Genomic DNA, 6,222 nt, shown 5'->3' with positions numbered 1-6,222 from the left:
AAGGGGCAAAGCCGCTTAGGAGTTGTTATCTCCAGCATCCTGCTGGGCCATCTGCCTGCAGCCCCAGCCCAAGGGGGAGAGCAGGAGAGCAGCTGTATGGTCACTCCAGCCCTGGCACTGACCTGTGGTCAGCATGGACCAGGCATGGCATCAAAACCTGCTCCACTTCCCTGAACTCCCCTGAGACGTGTCTGGTCTTCAGCTTGGCAAGGTGGACCACTGCAGTTTTCTCCATCGTTGCCGGACAGCACCAGGTACCCAGCTCTGTTTGAGATGAAGAGTGACAACATTATCGATGCTCATGTTGTTTTAAATGCAGGGTGTGAAGCCTTGACTCTATGGATGTCTTCATCTGATACATCAGCATTTTGATATTCAGTGGCTCTCCTGTCTCTCACTTCTCCTTGCTTTTGCACCCCTGGTTAAAAAAAAAAACAGCACACCAAAAACTTCCCCCAAACTTCCAGCAAATGTCTCTCCTCCCCCCACAGAGAAACAGTGATAAGCGTCGCTGGCATCTGCCATTGCACGGCCATCATGGAGGGATGAATACAGCCCAACCCACTACCCCCAGCGTATTCGTGTTTCAGTTTCCACGAGGGAGTGACTTGCACATTTCATTTTCAAAGAGGAATGACTTCTGGGTGGGAGAGAGACCACTACAGGCTTGACTTGATGGCGATTGGGGTAGTGGGGGCTGTGGTGCTGCTGAAAAGTTTGGCTGGCCCAGCACACCTTTTCCAGGCAGAGATCAGCATTTCTGCTGACAAGGCTGCAGGGTGGAAGCACCGCGTGGAAATGAGCAACCCCACACCTCTTGCGTGACCAGACCCAGTCCTCTGAACTTTTCACACCAACTCACTAGCGTCCAAGGGAGCAATTTTGCATCCTCCTTGGCACACAAAGCCACAGGGCTTACGCAGGTGGTTTCCAGAGCTGTACGGCACAGTTTAACCCAGTTAACTCAGTACACCATGGTGCTCAGGCTAAGCACTCCAACCCACAGACAGGTGAGTGGCCTCTGCTCGGTGCCCACTCCGCACAGCTTCCCACAACGAAGGGAGCTGGCTCCGTGCTCCATGCAAAGCCATCACCCTGTGGCTGCTCAGCCCCTGGCAAGGCGCTTCCATGCCTGAGGAGGATGGAAAAAAAAAAATTATAAAAAAATCAAGCCTCTAACTCAGGCCTTTCAGGTTTGTAACTCACTCTTAGCTGAGTTATGCCTGTTACAAGCTTGAGGACACTCTCCCCTTCCCTGGGACAGTCCTGCCAGCCTCATACCAGCTTTTTGCCCTTCTCCAGCATCCTGTAGTTTAACTGCATGGCTGAGACACTGATGTGCCCAGATCTATACAGCAACTACTGCTTTGGTGCTTTGGCAGCTAATCCCCAGCCTTCGCTCCAGACCTCTCTCCCTGGGATGGTCCAAGTGTATCATGGTGCATCACACCAACCTCAGAGGGAGCTGGCTCAGGACCTCACGCAGAGGCTTGGACTGTAACCAGGGTCACGGTGTCAGAGACAGAACTCAACTCACCCCAGTGCCATCCTGCCTTATCCGAATCATTTTCAGTCTGGTGCAGAGATTCAGCCCACAAATACCTAAACTACGACAGAAGCTGCCAATGATTTGATCCCAGTCATCTCTCAATACACTGCAGAAATCCCTTAAAAGCAGTGGAGGCAGCCATGCTGAACAGGGACATGCAGCAAAGGCTGGACCTCACTCTAAAGTGGTTGCCCTGAATAAGGGTTTGAGGGGGAGCACACCTTCCCCTTAAAACAATAAATATAAAAGTCCAGCTCTGCCATCACTCTTCTGGGTACATGTTTGGATAAGAAACGGGTTAGATTATTCTGAATGGAAACCTGACACTGGAAACTCTGAGCTGCTCCTTAGAGCACGTACAGCCTCCTGCAGGCACTTACAGCCCTTTCTGAGGAGCTCTGCTCCATGCTCATAGCAGTGTCGTTGCAAAGAAGGAAAAGTTGTTGTGTCTGTTACTTATTAATGTCTTTATTTCCTAAGTGCATGTCATACAGACAATAATACAAGAGCTGACAGCTGACAAGCAAGGAAGAAAACTCGCATTGTAGGGAAGGGGATTTAACTATTTAAATTCAAGCCCTGGAAGTATGAATCTGCTCGAGTGCTACTGATCCTCTCAGAGCAGCACTGATTTAGAGAGTAAACTCTCATTTGGCTCTGATGTGCAAACATTGAGAGTTTTGAAAAAGTATTCTGATATACATTTATGATTTTTTCTCCCAAGAGGCATGTTTTTCACCTGATTGCTTGAGGTTCCTCCTTTCCGTTCATATCCTGTGTTGAAACCATGCACATGGCTATGGCTGTACCAGCCTGAACAGAGGTTGCTGTTTAATCCCTGGGCACATTTCTCAGCAGGTCTTGGACCCTCCATCCCTACACATGCCCGGCAGGGAGCAGAGCCTCCCAAGAGAGGCTGATGCTGAACTCAGCTCACTGCAGCAGAGCTGATGACCCCATGGTGGGACAGAGCCCTGGCAGCCCCAGCAGAAGGCACAGAAATGGGAGGGAGGGCACAGAGGAGTGACCTGCCTGCAGCCAGTGATCCTGGCACACCAGTATCAGCATCATGACTTCAGCTGTAGGCTGCTTTCGCAATCAAGAAGGGCAACATATAACACTGGTATCTTGTTATATGCTACCCAACCAAATAAATCTCTCCCTGCTTCATACGCACGCAGCCCCACAACTGCCTCGGGCAGAGAACTGAGAAAAAACAGGCAGGTATGTTGTCATCTTCTCTCTGCCCTAGGGAAAGGGAGAGGAAGACATCGTATGCCATCAGCTAACGAGGCTGCCATAGCTTTCACAGAGTAACTCCTCAAGCAAGGGTGAGAAGAGTAAGGACCATGGAAACCCTTTGCTGTGCATTTCCCTGTGTTCCCATCCTAGCCAAAGTTATTTGGGACTGAAGATACAAGGAAGTCTGATACCCATGTGTAAACAGGTTGTTGGTACTAGAAGACATTTTTGTAGAGCACGAGCTGCCTTCCTGGGCACAACGGCCGAGCCACACAGTGATGGGGCAAGGACAGATGCCCTGGAGCAGAGGTCTGGACCCAGGTGTTTCTGAGCAGCAGCTGGGTCTCCAGCCTCTCAGGCCACAAAACCTCTCAGTGAGTTTAACCACCATGTGTCAGGGGAGAGAAAAGGTTCAGCAACCTTCAGCTCACAAGGCCAAGCCATTCGCTGATGGGCACTGCAGACCCTGAAGGTGCTCCTGCCTGGTGCTGCAGTCGTCACAGCCCGTCCCAGCCGCAACTATCACTGTTTGCATTAGTAAAGTGTGGGAAGTCTCTAGTCTAAGTACAGCATCATGCTTAGGGCCCTGCACTTTTAGATTCTTCTCAAGCAAAATATCCATACCTGCACTTTGCACTGAAGATATTTTAAAGCAAAAAAAAAAAAAAAACCACAACAAAAACCCAACCAAACCAAAACAGACCATCTGAGTTTCAGAAGGGCCCTACATATGACTCATTGCCAAAGGCTGGTTGAAAACATCAATCTCCACCCTCCTCCTGGAAAACAACCAGGAGCTCACAAAGGCATCTGGTGATGAGCAACCTCCCCACCCTGCTGGAGCGGGGCTTTGGGAATCCACCAAAGAACAACATTCCAGTTTTTAGCTTTACTTTAGTCAAACATTTCAGCAGGTTGTCTTTTCCCTGACACATCTAGCAATATTTTGTCATCATAAATTTACTCTGGTTTATATTAACTAAAAACCTCTCTCATTCAGTATCTAGTTTGAAAAATGTTGGCAATGAGCATTAATTCAAAGTAGATTTATGCCCACAGACCATGCTAGAGGACTGGGGTGAGTTTCCCAAAACATGAACCTAAGTTTACCAAATAAGAACATGAAAAACCCAAAGAACTGATTTACATCATCCAACTTACACAAGATAGATACACGAGGGCAGCGGGAATCCGCCAACATAAACCACTGTCAGACTTTGTGATATTCGTGTATACTTAAGAAAAACATGAACTGCAGTGTCTCAAGAGGAGACAGTACTTGAAAGGAGTCCAGCATCGGGTTTAAAAATTCACCGCATCCTAAACTGCACCTGGTGGGACTCAGTGCCCCTGGAGCCAGGGCAGGAGATGCTTCCAGGGGAGCGGCCACTGCCACCAGCTTGCACAGGGCTTGGGAGCAGGGATGTGCAAGTTAAGCCTTCAAGGCACCATGGCTTTCCAAGAGACACTTTATTCCTTGTGAACTTCTCACAGGGGAAAAACTCTCAAGATAGACTCATGGGATGTGCAGAAACACCTGTCTCCTTTTCCAAATACCTTCCCAAATTGTCCCAACTTACATCCCAACCCCATCCTGTGCAGACAGGCAGCCGGACTGTCACAAACACAGCTCACACCCTCCGCAGAACCCATACAGCTGCGGAGGGCCCAGCTCCCCACTCTCTCCCTCCGAAAGCCAAACGGTTTATCCAAACAAAGCGTCAGAGCACAGGGAACTTTGGGTCCCTCATTGGCTTGGCCAGATCTCTGGTGGGAGGGCTGAGGGCCAGGAGTGCCGTGGCGATTCCTGGAGGCACACAGGAGGATGCTGCACTCCCCCAAAAATTCAGAGGACGGAGCACTCCCATGCCAGCAGCAGAGGAAAGGACACAAAGGCAGGCGGCTGCGAAAGGCTGGTGTGATGAGCAGGGCAGGGGGATCCAGGCCCACTGAGCCCCAGCGAGGGAGCAGGGATGCTGGGAGAGGTGCCTCAGCACAAAAGTGCTCATGAGAGCACTTGGGTTTCTAAGCCCATCCCTGTGAAGGAGAATTGGCTTCACCTCCCTGTGTCCAACTCCTGGCATGACAAAGACAGCTCTCTGTTTCACGAGGCCGACAGCATTAGAGCTAGGCGCATTTATCTGATGTTTCTACAGAATAATGTATTTCATCAAAATCAGACTGCAGTTTGAGCCAAAACAGGCAGAGAAGGAGGAAAGGGGGAGCTGAAAAATGTCCAAGCTTTAAAAAAAAATGATTCTAATTTTGTTTTTTCTTTAAAGCAAAGCTTTGACATTGTTTAAAAGAAGAAAAATATTATGTTGATAAATATTAATAGAGAAAAGGATTAAACAGAAGGGTAAAATAGCATGAACATGAAACATCATATCTGAATTTGAGGACAACTGTTTCTCTTCAGCTCAGAACTTTCCATGGTTTTGGTCACAGGAAAAGAAAATCTACAGCAGATCCACCAGTTCTGCTCAGTGGAGGGGCAGTGGAAAGGGGGATCCTTACCGGACATTCCCATGGCTAGGCACAACATATAAGAAAGCAGCTAAGCAACTAAAAAACAGTTACAATGATTTCTTCTTGGTAGCGACAGCTGCAAGAGCAGGAATAACTCACACAGAGAAATCAGGAAAGTATCACAAGGATGTCCAGGAGCATCTTCAAGGCCAGACTTTATCTTGTGCCAAGGAATCAAAAGCCAACAGCTGCTTACCCACCAGCGGCTCAGCTTCCTCAGGCACTTTGAGACTCACACTTGGCTTTCACTCTGCATTTTTAAATATCCCTGAAAACCTGGGATTTCTCCCCCTCTTGCAGGAAACGGACCCAGTTTTTCCCCCAGCTATTTTTTATTTTGTCTACCTCGCATCATTGCCCTAATCAGCAAATGTTGGGGATGCCGGGTTGAAAACTTTTGCTCCTGGGAACGGGAAAAATACCCCACGGGACCTTCCTTTCCCCTCATTTCCCTTTCCCCAGGCTGCCCGGAGCCCCGTCCCATCCCCTCACACCCCTGAAGGCCTTTGTCCACGGGCTTTCTCTGCTTTGCTCCATTCAAGCTCACTCTTTCCCACCACGCAGCTCCAGCCCGGTGCCGCCGGGACCGGCAAAGCCTCGACACGACCCCCCCCCGTGGCACCCAGCCCCGCGGGGACGGCACCAGACACGGCTCCTGTGGATAAACCGGGAGGGGGGGGGGGAAGCTGAAGTCAACCTTGCTCCTGGGGCTTCAAGGAAAAGGACCCTGCGAGCCCGGCTTTTCTCCCGCGTGTCGGTGGCAAAACACGCGTGGGTGCCGCCGGCCTGAAGAGGAGAGGGGACGTGGGTTGGGGCTGTCCCCGGGGCCGGGCTCGCTCCCTGCCGCCGGCCGCCGCCAGGTGGGGCTTTGGGACCGCGCTGAGCCGCCCAACGCCCGCACC

Source organism: Haliaeetus leucocephalus, unplaced genomic scaffold (assembly GCF_000737465.1).
Source record: "Haliaeetus leucocephalus isolate CR32 unplaced genomic scaffold, Haliaeetus_leucocephalus-4.0 Scaffold273, whole genome shotgun sequence".
In the NCBI taxonomy this organism is placed as follows: Eukaryota; Metazoa; Chordata; class Aves; order Accipitriformes; family Accipitridae; genus Haliaeetus; species Haliaeetus leucocephalus.
Note: the sequence above shows the minus strand (reverse complement) of the source record.